This window comes from Microcaecilia unicolor, chromosome 2, assembly GCF_901765095.1.
Source record: "Microcaecilia unicolor chromosome 2, aMicUni1.1, whole genome shotgun sequence".
Taxonomy (NCBI): domain Eukaryota; kingdom Metazoa; phylum Chordata; class Amphibia; order Gymnophiona; family Siphonopidae; genus Microcaecilia; species Microcaecilia unicolor.
Window position 1 is genome coordinate 134074104 of NC_044032.1, and position 15683 is coordinate 134089786.

Sequence of the window (15683 nt, forward strand, 5' to 3'; positions counted from 1 at the left end):
ATATTCTTATGAAAGTTTGTATGTGTTTCACATAACATGCTCTCTGGCTAAGCAGGAATAACTATACATGCAACAGAGAATAGCGAATGCTTTAAAACTCATAGGTCTAGCTTCCAAACATTGCTATTCTGTCAGGGCTGGTGTTAAACATGCTGGGGGAAATTTGGCAGAAATTTGGAAGGGGCCCCCAAAGCATACCAGCAGGCTATGCCTCGGGACACACCCAGCCATTTAGGTTTTCAGGACACTCACAATGAATGTGTAAGAGATAGAGCTGCATACAATGGAGATAGTGCATGCAAATTTATCTTATGCACATTCCTTGTGGTATTTTAAAAACCTGAATGGTGGGTGCGGTGGCGTAGCCAAGGGTGGGCTTGGGTGGGCCCGGGCCCACCCACTTTGGGCTCAGGCCCACCCAGTAGCAGCATACCTATGATGTGGCTGACAGGGATTCTCAAGCCCCACCAGCCAAAAACTCCCAACAACTGTCCCTCCTGCATACAGTACCTTGTAAATAGTAGATCTTCGCCTGCTACATACATACTATTCACACCGGCCCCACAGCCTTCCCTCTGATATATTCCCGCCTATGCGGAAACAGGAAGTTGCATCAGAAGGAAGACTGTGGGGCTAACATGAGCAGTGTGTATTAGTTTCTGCTCGCTGCCAGTGAAAATCTGCTATTTAAAAGGTATTCAGGGGAGGGGGATGTTTAAAAGATCATATGGCATGCAGGCGAGAGAGGGAGAGACCAAATCACTTGTGGGACAGGGCGGAGTTCTTCTGCCCATCCATCTTGGGCCCAGGCCCACCCAAAATTGGGTGTCTGGCTACGCCCCTGGGTGGGTGTGTCCCAAAAACTGAGTTAGAGTACGTGCCAATATAGTATCAGACGCTAGATGGGGGGGGGGAAGTATATGGAGTCCGTCTTGCTGCTAGTAGTCTATGGTCTCTGGTCCGGGTGAAGTTAATGTGGGTTGTTGTATGGAGCAATTACTTCTGGACTAGCAGGGGGTATTTGTCTCTGGAGCTAAGGGGAAAATGTATTCTTCAATATGCTGTTACTCTAATCATTTACATGCATATTTGGCACCAAAATGTGCATGAAGTACTGGGCGCTAAGTGCTATTCTGTACTGGCATCTGGGTGCCCAGATGCCATTACATAATACAGTGTGAGCTGGCATTTGCATGCCAACATTTAGGCACAAGCTCTTACACCTTGTCTATATAGAATGCAGGGATATATGTGTAAGATTGCAAAGGGGGTGTACATGTGGGCGCAATGTAAATGCAAACATGTAAATGTTGCACTTTAGCATGTAACTTATAGTATTCTATAAGCTATACATGTGAGGCCCGGCCATGCCTCACTCATGCCACTCTCATGTATAGGCTCCTTTGCAAGTATGTGTTATATACTTTGTGTGCAGTTTGCAGAATACCACTTATTCTATAGAGGTCACCCAAAGTTAAGCACTCAATTTTAGGCTCGGATTGCAGATATGCGTGCAAAGTAATTGGCTACATTGGTGATATCAATACTTGGACTTAACTATCACTAATTGGCACTAATTATTGGTTATGCGGAAATCTGCTCTGCATCTCTATTCCTTAACCTGAGCGACTAATTCATCTCACTTGCAGCTCCAAAGGGGGTGTGGCAAAGGGAGAATCATGGGCGTTCCCAGGATTTAGGTACGGAATTACAGAATATTTCCCATTTCGGCACTTAACTGACAGTACTTAGATGTAAACATTTACAGGACGTCAGAAACAGAAGGAAGCCTTTTGCGAGAAGAAGAGGACCTCAGCTGGTAGGGGTTGGGGTCCCCCGCCAGCAAAGGCAGGCAACGGCAACAGTTGGTTGGTGGTAGGAGGGGGGTCGAGAGGGTCGTCGGCAGGGGGGTCCAGGGCCAAATCTACGGGGGCTCAGGGCCCCTGGCCCCTCATAGCTACGCCACTGCACCTAACACTTACATGACTGCAGTTAAACCAGCCATAGAACTGGTGTAACTATGAGTGCATACAGCAGGGACACTCACAATTTACAATATTCTGTAAGTTACATGCACAACTAGGAACCCCACCCATGTTCCGCATATATACGTCTCCTTGAATTTATGTGCTATGTCGCTTATGTGCACCATTATAGAATAGCACAAATGAACAAAAGTGCCAAGACAACTGAGAGTACACTTACATCCATACGTGCTACTAATCTATATATTTATGCGCATAAGGCATGGATAAATATAGGTGCCTAGACTGCAGACTTGTCACTTTTAATGTTTCATTATGTGCTTTCAAAGAATTGTTAAGGAGGGTTGGTGCTGGGATGATCATGATTATTGAGTTTAACTATTAAAGTCTCGGAGGGGTGGAGCTAGAGGGACTGAAAGCTAATTGAAGATGGGTAAAGGTTCACCTAGGATGCACAGACCCTATGCACCAACCCTATGATCACCCAGAAATGGATATCTCTAAATCAACTTCTCTCCCAGCTTCCCCCATTAAGATATTCTCCTCTATAGCACTTCATCCATATCTTCTCTCCTTCACATGCCTCAATCTCTCAAGGATCCTTTCTTCTCTACAATCCTTTATTTGGAGACCTATTCTTATGGATCAGGCCTGTCCATGGTCTGGTTGTGATGGTGGAGGACGCAACAACTGTATTAATATTTGCCAAATCAAATGAGGGAGTCAAGAAAGCAGACAGCTCAAGCTTTGACTAACTGTTGTTGCTGATGCTTGGGCTGCCATCACAGTCAGGCCTTAGACTAATCCCTTGCTTCATGGTCAGAAGTGGAAGAGAGAGTGGTGGCTATGTTAGGAAGAAACCAGGAGCTCTGGGAGGTGGAAAGATGGAGAGGGAAGGAGAAGGACTTGCTGCTGTTGAGGCCAGTAGACGGTAGCATACTGGTAATTACTGTACATTGCTGTTTTAAAGTGGTCTTGCCTGCAGCTGCCCTCCCTTAATCAAAGCCAAGCACCAACTATTTTGCAACCCTAGAAAATTGCTTTGGCAAGTGGAAGTCAAAAATGCAAATAAACACCCCCAAACAACGCTATAGTGTCTTGCTGCTACACCTCATACTACAAAGTGCATAAATATAGAGAGTAAATAGAAACTATTGCTAATTCAACAGAATGTCCTTATGAGAATGCTGTTTAATTACATTCCAACTGCCAGAAAATACCAGTTCTGTAAACAAGTGTTACCATGGTAATCTATGTTTTCAATCAGATTTTTCACCATTTTTTAAACAGTTTATAATAGCAGCAATGATCTTCAGGTCAAGCATTTCCTGTTTGTTAAAGACTACTGGACTGAGGACGCTCAGCTTTATCTCAAAATTCTCAGACCCTCATGAGTCATGACCAGGAAATACATTCCCTGTCTTTTCTGTGAAAGAGAGAAATTATGTGAATGCAGAATGGAATGCTGACTGGGTCTCTACATCCAGGCCTGTTCCTCAAGTGGCAGGATTCTGCAGGATGGTTATAGTGTACAGCAGGAGAAAGTTATTGGAGGTCCAGGGTGGGAGGGAGGGGGAAGGGTAAAAATCATATCTGAGGCCCAAGGTGGGAGGATTGGCAATGCCTAGTAGCAGTAAGAATTCAAATTTATTACTCCCCAGTCCTCTCAGAATCATTATGTAGTGTAACCTGACTCCAGCGGTGAGGATAGAATAGGTGCTCCTTGTGACCTTGGACAAGTCACTTCACCCTCCATTATTTCAGATACAAACTTAGGTGGCAACTTTATAAACTAGCACCACAGTTTAGGTTCTACAGTGGGGTGTGCTTAGTGCCAGTTCTATAACGGCTAGGGTTACCATATTTTGTCCCTCGAAAAGGAGGACACATGCCCCGCCCCACCACACACCCCGCCCTGCCCCCTTTCACGCCCTCGCTCCGCCCCGTCACATATTCCGCCCCCCCATCACACACCCCATCACCCCCCTCCCCTTACCTTACTACTGCCCTGGTGGTCTAGTGACCTCTTTGGGGCAGGAAATAGCCCCCTCTTTCCTGCCCGGAGCACTGCCCCTGCATGCATCCTTCCTGTTGGTGATCTCGGCGCTGATTCAAAATGGCCGCCGAGAGTTGAAGTCTCGCGAGGTCACTTCAACTCTCGGTGGCCATTTTGAATTGGTGCCGAGATCACCAACAGGAAGGATGCATGCAGGGCAGCGCTCCGGGCAGGAGAGAGGGGGCTCTTTCCTGCCCTGAAGGCGGAAGAGGTCACTAGACCACCAGGGCAGTAGTAACTAAGGGGAGGGGAGGCTAGCAATCTGCCCGTTTGTCCAGAAATCCACCAGCCTCTCCGGACAAACGGGCAGATTGGCAAAACCTGCCTGGTTGCCCGGACATGTCCGGGTAACTCTGGACATATGGTAACTCTAATAATGGCTTCACGATGCACATGAGCCATTATAGAATACTAGCATAAGTCGATATCAATATGCCTATATTTAGGTGCGCCCACTTACAGTGGGTAATAAGTTGGCCAAAGTGTGCCATGCAGTGCGCGCAACTTGTAGCATTCTAGGTGTGCACATAAAGAGACACACCCATGCTGCACCCACATTACACCTCACTTGCAGCCGCATACATATCCCTGCATTCTATATACGTTGCCCAGATGTGATCAGATGTGTGAGCAAACTACTATGCTAATGAGGTGCCAACAATCAATTATTGATGTTAATTGGCACTACTTTTTTATTTGCACACTCATCTGCCTGGGTGATATTCTAAAATACAGTGTGCCTACATTGTCTCACGTGCAACCCAAAAGGGGCATGGGCAGGTCGGGGCATTCCTAAACATTTTGCCACGCGTGCTGTCCTGACCTGAGGAAAGAGGTATTGGCCTCTGAAAGCTAACTGCAAAATGTATTTAGTCCAATAAAATGGTATCATCATCATATTTAAAAATGTTTTGTTTTATTTGTATTTGTTAACTTATAGTGTAGTGATTGGAATATGTCAGTTTTTGAAATTTACATCTGTTATCTTTATATTTGCACAGAACAGGGGAACATGCATCAATTTTTCTTTCTCTGGAGTTGCACTGTGGCTTCTTGGGGGTTCAGTTTAACATTTATCTTCATATTTCTATTTTTAATTTGTGGTTAGTTATTTTATACTGTGTGAGAATCTGCCTGCGTTCTGTTTATATGAAACAGACATGGTTTTCTGCAGAGATGGGTAGTAACAAAGTACTCAAACTTTGTTACAGTACCTAAGTACAATTGGCACTACTTTTACTTGTAACGAGTTACAAATAAAAAGTATTGCAAAAAAAATGTAACGAGTTACATTTAAGTGGTACTTTTGTACTTGGTAACAAAGTACAAATTTGGAAAGTAGTTTAAAAAAAAAGTATTTTCCATCCCTCTGCTTCTCCCCCTCTACAGGCTTTCCAAGCGATGTCAGACACGGATTGCAACTGATTGGGCCTGCATTTCTGGTCCCAAAAACAGCTGAGCTGGGACAAGAAGTTTGGCACTAATCAGATACAAGCCAGGGTCTGACATCATCTGGAAACCCTAGTCCCTACTGATTGGCTATTACTTTGTTGCTGTCAGGCTCAGCTGCCTACCCCTCCCCTCCCATCCACCATGGCCCAGCAGCATAGTCTTCTCCCTCCCTCCCTCCCGTTGCACCTCTGGTGAGTTCGCACTAATCAAGTACCATGGGAGATGCACAGGACCCTTTCCTCTGCAGTGCTTTCTGTGCCAAGCCTGTCTCCTCTGATATAAGCTTCCAGGACTGCTGCAGGAAGCACTAGTGGCATTGCAGAGAGACGGGTCCCGAGTGTCTCTCATGGTAGTTTATTAGTGAGGGCCCAGCGGACTCTCCCTCATATGGTGTGACACACTGGGCAGGGCTGGGTGCCACCATTTTCAAGGTGGCGCTGGAAGAGGAGGGAGTGTACTACTCCTTCCTCCAAAAAAGGTATGGGGGGGGTGTGGGGATGAGGGCTGCTCCACCACCAGGTTGGGGGAGGGTTGGTTTGTGTCCCACTGGGTCACCAGGGCTTTTATTTGTGTGTGTGGGGGGGGGTGCAAGTGGGTGTTAGGGGGGCTGGAGATCCAATGGATCTCCAGCCCCCCCCATGAACTTGTGTCGGGGGGGAGGGAATCAGGGGCACTGGAGGTCCGGGTCACTGGCTTGGGGTGGGGGTTCGGTGGGGGCACTAGGCCACCAGGGTCTTTGTATTTCAGGGGGTCTGGCACTCCCACGGACCTCCAGCCCCTGTGTTTCACAAGTCTGGGCTTTTGACAGCCTGGTCCTGTCAAACAAGTGCGGGAGGAATCCTCCAGGCCTTTACCACATGATCAGAGATAATAGCGAACATAAATTTGCATGCTATTATCTCTTATCATAGAGGCGGTAAAGCCCCGTGCTGTTCCAGCGCTATTTTTAGAGCTCTGTTTGGAACAGTGTGGGGCTTTCGATCATCTGGGCATATATAAGCTGTAATTAATCTTTGGTAACTCAATCACTTACTAAAGAATAGCTGAACTGAAGACTGGTTGCCATTTAGCAACTTTCCAAAAACATTAAAAGGTAAATTATTTTATGGTTACCAGTAATCTCAGGATTTCTGTTATAGTGCTGCTGAACGTCACTGTTCACATGGCCAACAGGAAGATACTGGACGGGTGCGCTTGGGCTGAAAGAGAGCCAAGTATTTTCATTTTAGTGTTTGGATTATGTTTGAGAATTTACATCTGCTATCTTATTTTGCAATGTATAGCAATTTGTTTTCTAAGAATATTGCTGACAATTCCTGTCAGTGTGGCAAGTGGTGAGCGATCATTTTCACGGTTAAAAATCATAAAAAATGATTTGCGATCAAGTATTTCACAAGAAAGGCTTGTAAGCCTTGCCATCTTGTGCCACACGGGGGGGGGGAGGGGGCGCCAACTGGTAGTCTGCAGGGGGGCACCAGAGACCCTAGGCACGGCCCTGTGTTCAGTTTTGGAGGCCGTATCTAACTAAAGATGTAAGAAGAATTGAAGTGGTCCCGTTAGGATTATATTTGGGCATGTGACCAATTCATCTCTGAATGGATATTAAGAGTGCACAGAAGTTTTGTACTGGAAACTAATGAATAATTTTTATATGCAAGAAGAAAGTTTTTGGAGTAAATAAAAAATGTTCATAAATATATGCAATCCGTTGTTTGAACTCAGTAAGATTTTTTAAGCCCTGAAGATTTTGTAGATTGGATTTTTGTGCATTTATCTGCATTTATTGCATTTGATATCCATAAATGTACATATCATTTAAAAAAATTATTTTTTAAAATATATTTATTTAAAACTCTATGGTGTCCCCTGAGTAGTCTATAAAAAACTCTATTCCCAACGAACCAAGAGTTCTACCAATGCACAGGGTTCAAACAATGTTCACGATAGTCTGCAGATCTCACAGGTCCCAAACTGGCAGCGAACAGAATCCAGTCCAGCAACATCTTGCTGAAATGCACAAATGAGCAAAAGTAACAGGAAGTAGGCATCCTAAGTTATAAGAAGCCTTCTGACATGTTCAAGGGAAGAGTGCTGAAAACAGTTCCGTGTGTTACTGTTCATACCACAGTTCAAAAAAACACTGAAATCATCGGTCGGTCAGGAGGCCCAAACAGAAGCCCCAACATAGTCTTCACCTTGAATCTTCCAGAAAGCAAATGGGTATTGTAGTCCATCATGTTAGCAGTTACCAGCTCCAGTACAGAAAGAGCACAACTGCGTTATTGCCAGCATCAGGTTAATAAATGGGGGAGTGGAGGAGTGGCCTAGTGGTTAGGGTGGTGGACTCTGGTCCTGGGGCACTGAGGAACTGAGTTCAATTCCCACTTCAGGCACAGGCAGCTCCTTGTGACTCTGGGCAAGTCACTTAACCCTCCATTGCCCCATGTAAGCCGCATTGAGCCTGCCATGAGTGGGAAAGCGCGGGGTACAAATGTAACAAAAAAAAAAATAAAGGCAAAAAGATCTTGTCAATGGAAAAAGTTTGATATAAAAGCACAGCTTGCTACGTAAACAGCACCAGTGATCCAGCAAAGATCCCACACAACACTCTGGAGATTATCCCAGCTGGGTGGGCATTCAGGAAGCCAGAAGGGCTCCTTCTGTTGTGTGTTCCATTTGGTCCACAAACTTAAAGGCTGCCATCACAGAGTCAAGGATATATCATGTGCCATTATGCATGAATCACAGCTGAGCAGGGAATGCTAATGTGAAATGGATATGCAGTTGTACTAACCTGGTACAGACTGGTGAAAAAGCTTTCTGGGCAGCAGACACAGGGGCTGAATAGTCCTAAAAACAGAGGACTCTCATCTCTTCATAATTGAGGGATTTGCCACAGTGGACTGCTTGCAAAATTTCCAGTTTATGAGCATAATTAAGAAGTTTAAAGATTGCACCACGTCTTTTCTCGGGCCCAAGTGATGTGGCTGGTTGATTCGGAGCTGTCCAGCTGAGTTAGTAAGCTAAAGCATTTTAGTGAGCCAGGATTCTGTTTTCTATCTATTGTGGATTAAAAACTGGCTAAAAAGATAGAAAACAGAGTAGGGTTAAATGGTCAGTATTCTCAATAGAGAAGGGTAGATAATGGGGTTCCCCAGGGGTCTGTGCTGGGACCGCTACTTTTTAACATATTTATAAATGATCTAGAGATGGGAGAAATAGAGAGGTAATTAAATTTGCTGACGACACAAAGTTATTTAAAGTTGTTAAATCGCAAGAGGATTGTGAAAAATTACAAGGGGACCTTACAAGACTGGGCATCCAAACGGCAGATGACGTTTAATGTGAGCAAGTGTAAGTGATGCATGTGGGAAAGAGGAACCTGAACTATAGCTATGTAATGCAAGGTTCCACATTAGGAGTCACTAACTAGGAAAGAGATCTAGGTGTCACTGTTGATGATACGTTGAAACCCTCTGGGTGAGGCGGCAGTAGCTAAGAAAGCAAATAGAATGTTAGATATTATTAGGAAAGGATTGGAAACAAAAATGTGGACGTTATTATGCCTTTGTATTGCTCCATGATGCAATCACACTTTGACTATTGTGTGCAATTCCGGTCACTGCATCTCAGAAAAGATACAGTAGAATTAGAAAAGGCACAGAGAAGGGCGACAAAAATGAAATGGATTGGACAACTTCACTATGATGAAAGGCTAAAGCATCTTGGGCTCTTCAGCTCAGAGGAGAGACAGCTGAGGGGAGGTATTATAGAGGTCTATAAAATACTGAGTGGAATGGAATGGGTAGAAGTGAATAGTTTATTTGCTCTTTTCAAAAATATTAGGACTAGGGGGGTTATGCAATGAAGCTACTAACTAGTAAATTTAAAACAAACTGGAAAAAATATTTCTTCACTCAACGTGTAATTAAACTCTGGAATTGATTATCAGAGAATATGGTGAAACAGCTTAGCAGGGTTTTTAAAAGGTTTGGATAATTTACTAAAAGGGAAAGGGGATGGGACTTGATATATTGTCTTTTTGTTGTTACAAAGTGGTTTACATATTATATACTGGTACATATTTTCTACGGACTTGGAAAAATCCACTTCTTATTTCTAAGATAAGCAGCATAAAATTTGTTTTACTCTTTTGGGATCTTGCTAGTACTTGTGACCGGGATTGGCCACTGCTGGAAACAGGATACTGGGCTTGATGGACCCTCGGTCTGTCCCAGTATGACAATGCCCATATCCTCCATACATTTCTGATTTAACTTTTTAATGGCTACAGAACTGTGAGTCTGACAGACTGAATCTCCAAAATACCCTAGCATAGGGAGTAAGGTTCATTCCTGTCATGCTATGGGCAAAATTAATCCATTTGGAGAGATTACACTGAAGAGAAACTCCTCACAATAGAATACTGCAGATAAATTCCTAGATAAAATCCTCATAGATTCTGTATTTTAATCAGTAGTATTCTTTCAAAGAACACAGTAATGCAAGCTACAACTTTATTCTTAAACAAAGCTTCACAGTCTCCATGGTTTCAAAGCTGTGATTAAACCCACTAGTACAGTTTCATAGATAATAGCAATAGCAGACTGCAGCTGTATCCTGAAACAACCTTCATAGTCCGTGTTTCAAAGCTGAAATTTCCTCTCCAACAAACCTGAAGATATTTTATGTGTTGGAAGTCTTCTCTCACCCTTCTCTTTGAAGACTACTCAACAACTGACAATTCCAAAAAAGCCTGCTGATTTTTATAGTTCCCTCACTAAAACTCAATTCTATGGAGAACCTTATCTTTTTACTTACTTGATAAGGCTTTTTCACACTTGCATAGGACCGATTGTCTCTTAACATTTTTGCCTCCTAAAGTTAGGACCGATTGTCTCTTAACATTTTTGCCTCCTAAAGGGTTAATCATCTGCATTCTTGATGTTCAGTAAAATACACCTCTGGGAGAGAGAAAGATTTAACTTCAAGGTTCTGAAATCTGGCCAAATATTGTTAAAAATCAAATTTTCAGGCATCTCACAATTAGACCTCACATGGATCAAACTAAGTCAGCACTATTTTGACAATGATGAGGTACAACAGCAGGAGATATGCAACTCTTCTCCTGCCAGGGGGAATGGAGAGGCCTGGACCTGGGAGTCCTGAGGTATCCTAGTAGCCTTGTGATAGATAGAAGGTAGGGCAGTTTTGAGGAATTGAGTGGTTTGTAGGATGATGGGGCAATTGCATTAGGTTAGTTTTTGAGGGGTTGTGCAATTCAGGGAGATCTTTGGTGTGGGGTAAGCTGTAGGGTAGTGAATCTCAACCCAGTCCATAGAGTACACCCAGCCAATAAGGTTTTCAAAATATCCACAATGAATATGCATCTAGATCTGTGTATCAAGGAAGCAGTGTACGCAAATCTATCTCATGCCAAATTGGGACAGACGGAAGGTCCATCAAGCCCAGAATCCTGTTTCCAACAGTGGCCAATCCAGGTTACAAGTAACTGGCAAAATCCTAAAACAGTACAATACATTTTATGTTGCTTATCCTAGAAATAAGCAGTGGATTTTCCCCAAATCCATCTTAATAATGGCTTGTGGAATTTTCTTTTAGGAAGCTATCCATTTTTTTTAATTTAAATTTTATTTTTATTGCTTTACTTATATTACACAGGTAATAGTTTGTTACATGCAACACAGGGAAATAATACAAATTCAATATGTCTTCACATACAAAGAAAAAAGGAAAAAACTTTTTGACTTCATTTTTGTTTTGTATTTAACCCTTCCTTAGACCACAAACTTGGGGAGTGACCAAAACATTTAAGGAAATCAAAGTGGAATACAATAAAAAAGGAAAGGCCAGCCCATCCTACGTTAAATCATAAAGCCTATTTAACAGTTGTTAATTCTCCTGATACCCTCTTCAGGTCTATGAAAGCCCTAAGCTGATCTGGTACAAAAAAAAAAACATATTTGATTCCCAAATATTTAATTATGCATTTACAAGGGTAAGCTAAAAAGAAACTAGTCCCCAACAATTTTGTTTCATCTCTCATATCTAAGAAACTTTTTCGTTTGTCCTGAATAGATCTGGTGACATCTGAGAATATCCTTAATTTTTGATCACAAAATTTTTGGTTAACATTCTTAAAGTATAACTTCAAAATGGCATTAAAGTCTTGTTCAAATACTAATGATACCAATAATGTGGCCCTTTTGTTACTTCTGATAATGAGTCCTCCAAAATCAAGGAAATATTTCTTAAATCATCCAATTTCTCCTCTTCCTGGATTTGTTCCATTCTTCATAAGAACCTACTTGTCTCTTCTTTCTGGAAGAAAGAGTATCTTATTTATAGGAGAAATATTTTGAGCTGAAATTTTCAAATGTTCATAAGTACATAAGTATTACCATACTGGGAAAGACCAAAGGTCCATCAAGCCCAGCATCCTGTTTCCAACAGTGGCCATACCTGGCAAGATCCCCAAAAAGTACAAAAACATTTTATACTGCTTATCCCAGAAATAGTGGATTTTCCCGAAGTCCATTTAATAATGGTCTATAGACTTTTCCTTTAGGAAACCGTCCAAACCTTTTTTAAACTCTGCTAAGCTAACCGCCTTTACCACATTCTCTGACAACGATTTCCAGAGTTTAATTACACATTGAGTAAAGAAAAATTTTCTCCGATTCATTTTAAATTTACTACATTGTAGCTTCATCGCATACCCCTAGTCCTAGTATTTTTGGAGTGGAGGAGTAGCCTAATGGTTAGTGCAGTGGACTTTGATCCTGGGGAACTGAGTTTGATTCCTACTGCAGCTCTTTGTGACTCTGGGCAAGTCACTTAACCCTCCATTGCCCCTGGTACAAAATAAGTACCTGAATATATGTAAACCGCTTTGAATGTAGTTGCAAAAACCTCAGAAAGGCGGTATATCAAGTCCTATTTCCCTTTCCCTTTGGAAAGCATAAACAGACATCTATCCGGTCAACTCCACTCATTATTTTATAGACCTCTATCATATCTCCCCTCAGCCACCTTTTCTCCAAGCTGAAGAGCCCTAGCCCCTTTAACCTTTCCTCATAGGGAAGTCGTCCCATCCCCGTTATCATTTTTGTTGCCCTTCTCTGCACCTTTTCTAATTCCACTATATCTTTTTTGAGATGCGGCGACCAGAATTGAACACAATATTCAAGTTGTGATCGCACCATGGAGCGACACAAAGGCATTATAAAAATACCTAACATTCTATTTGCTTTCTTAGCCGCAGCAGCACACTGAGCAGAAGGTTTCAACGTATCATCAACGACGACACCTAGATCCCTTTCTTGGTCTGTGACTCCTAACGTGGAACCTTGCATGACATAGCTATAATTCGAGTTCCTCTTTCCCACTTGCATCACTTTGCACTTGCTCACATTAAATGTCATCTGCCATTTAGACACCCAGTTTCCCAGTCTCGTAAGGTCCGCTTGTAATTTTTCACAATCCTCCCGCGATTTAACAACTTTGAATAACTTTGTGTCATCAGCAAATTTAATTACCTCACTAATTACTCCCATCTCTAGGTCATTTATAAATATGTTAAAAAGCAGCGGTCCAATAAGGTATTTTTAAAATAGTTCTAAAGGAAGAATTCCAACAGGCCTTGGGAAGTTCAATATCCTCAGATTTGGATGTCTGTTATAATTTTCAATTTGTTCTATTTTTTGACGTATAAACAATTTATCTTTCATAACTGCTGAAGCATTGTCCTTAATAGTTACATCAGTTTGATATTTTAGTACCTCATCATTGAAGTTCTGCTTTAATTTATCCATCAATTTGGAAAGCTGTTCCACCGTTGAAACTAATGTTGTTGTTTCCTGGGTTGATTTTGTAACAGAAAAGTTCAGTTTCTCAATTGCCTGCCAGAGGGCATCAAGGGTTACCATCACGGGAGGGTTCAATACACCCTTCTTATCCAAGTTCTCTGCTTCCACTGCCGGCCGCCCTGATGAGGAGCCGCTACCACAGGACCCAATTCCCGCACCTTCCGCGTTCTTGGGACTCGTCATCTCCACCCATGACTTGGCAGGACATGGTAGTATCTTGGCTTCTGGGGGGGGGGGGGGGGGGGGGGATAATGTTGTTTCATGATGTTTCATGATCCAGGGGTGTCGAAGTTCCTCCCTTGGCACACACAGCGGAACTTCCCCCGGTTATAGTCCGTGGGCACCGGAGTGTGAAGCTGTTGAGGGTTTACTGCTTCGGGGAAGACGCAAGGGCTGGAAGCGGTAAGGACCTTACAATCCCCTTTCTTTTAGTATGAGGCATAGCGGCAGCAGTAATCAATTCAAAAATCTTCAGCAAGCCCTCCTAAACAGCCTCACTCCTCTCAGCATGTCGGCGCCATCTTGGTCATGCCCCTTAGCTAGTCAGCTACCCTTAGGAAGCTATCCAAACTTTTTTTATATCCTGCAAAGCTAACTGCTTTTACCACATTTTCTGGCAATGAATTTCAGAGTTTAATTAAATGTTGAGTGAAGAAATAATTTATCCAATTTGTTTTAAATTTACTACTTTGTAGCTTCATTGTGTGCACCCTAATCCTAGTATTTAAGTGATTCACGTCTACCCAGTGGTGTGCTGGTAAATTTTTAACAACAGTCTCTCTCCCCGGTCCACCTCGGCGCCCCCCCCCCCCGTCCACCTCGGCGCCCCCCCGTCCACCACTGCGCCCCCACCCACCTCTGCGCCCCCCAAAAAAATTGCTGAGCTGGCTATACCCGGGGGGGGGGGGGGGGGCGGCGGCCAACACATTACTCTCTCCAGGAAAAAAAAATTAAATGATCCCAGGTTCCAATCTAATTCATGTTTAATATGGGATAAAATGCCATAAATAAGTAAATAAACATAAACTTTTAACGTTCAGCACCTGATTTTCAAAGTGGACATATTCCAAACACTATAATGAAAATAAAATTATTTTTTTTCTACCTTTGTTGTCTGGTGACTTTGTTTCTCTGATCATGCTGGACCAGTATCTGATTCTGCTGCTCTCTATCTGTTCCCTTGACTCCGTTTCCAGGGCTTCCTTTCCATTTATTTCTTTTCTTTCCTCCTTTCTTCTTCATTTCTGGTCCTCCGCATACTTGACTGTACAGTGGATCCAGCTTCTGCCTATTTTCTCCATCCATGTGCAGTTTCTTTCCTCACTTCCTTTTCCCTTATCTAATCTCCTTCCTCTATCTTTCCTCCATGTCCAGAATTTCTCTTGCTCTCCCCGCCATCCATGTCCTGAAACTCTCCTTTCTCCCCTGCCCCTCTCTATCCATCCATACCCAGCAATTCTCTTCTCTCCTCTGCCCCCTCTGCCCATCCATGCCCAGCAATTCTCTCCCCTGCCCATCCATGCCCAGCAGTTCTCTCCCCTGCCTCCCTCTGCCCATCCATGCCCAGCAGTTCTCCTCCCTCCCCTGCCCTCCCGCTCCCATCCATGTGTAGCGATGTCCTTCGCCCCCCCATCCTCCCTTGCCGCTCCCATCCGTCAGTTTCAATTACCTGCCTCGAAGCGCCGCATTATCTAAGGCCGTCTCCAGCTGCCTTCCCTGCTTGCTTCTCAGGAGTTCGGTTCGCGCCCTTAGTCCCGCCGCGGGAAAAGGAAATGATGTCAGAATGACGTCAGAAGGCGGGACTAAGGGCGCGAACCAAACTCCTGAGAAGCAAGCAGGGAAGGCAGCTGGAGATGGGCCCCTTAGTCCCGCCGCGGGAAAAGGAAATGACGTCAGAATGACGTCAGAAGGCAGGACTAAGGGCGCGAACCAAACTCCTGAGAAGCAAGCAGGGAAGGCAGCTGGAGATGGGCAGCAGGACTTTAAATAAGGTGGCGCTTCGAGGCAGGTATTTGAAACTGACAGATGGGAGCGGCAGGGGAGGATGGGGGGGGCGAAGGACATCGCTACACATGCATGGGAGCGGGAGGGGAGGTAAGCATGGCGCCCTCCTGCCATGCTTACCTCATGCAATGGAGCCGGCTCGCCCCGTACAACAACCGGCTCGCAAGAGCTGTCAAAATTTAACAAGTGGCTCTTGCGAGCCGGTGCGAGCCGGCTCCAGCACACGACTGTGTCTACCCATTCCACTCCACTCATTATTTTATAGACCTCTATCATATCTCCCCTCAGCCACCTTTT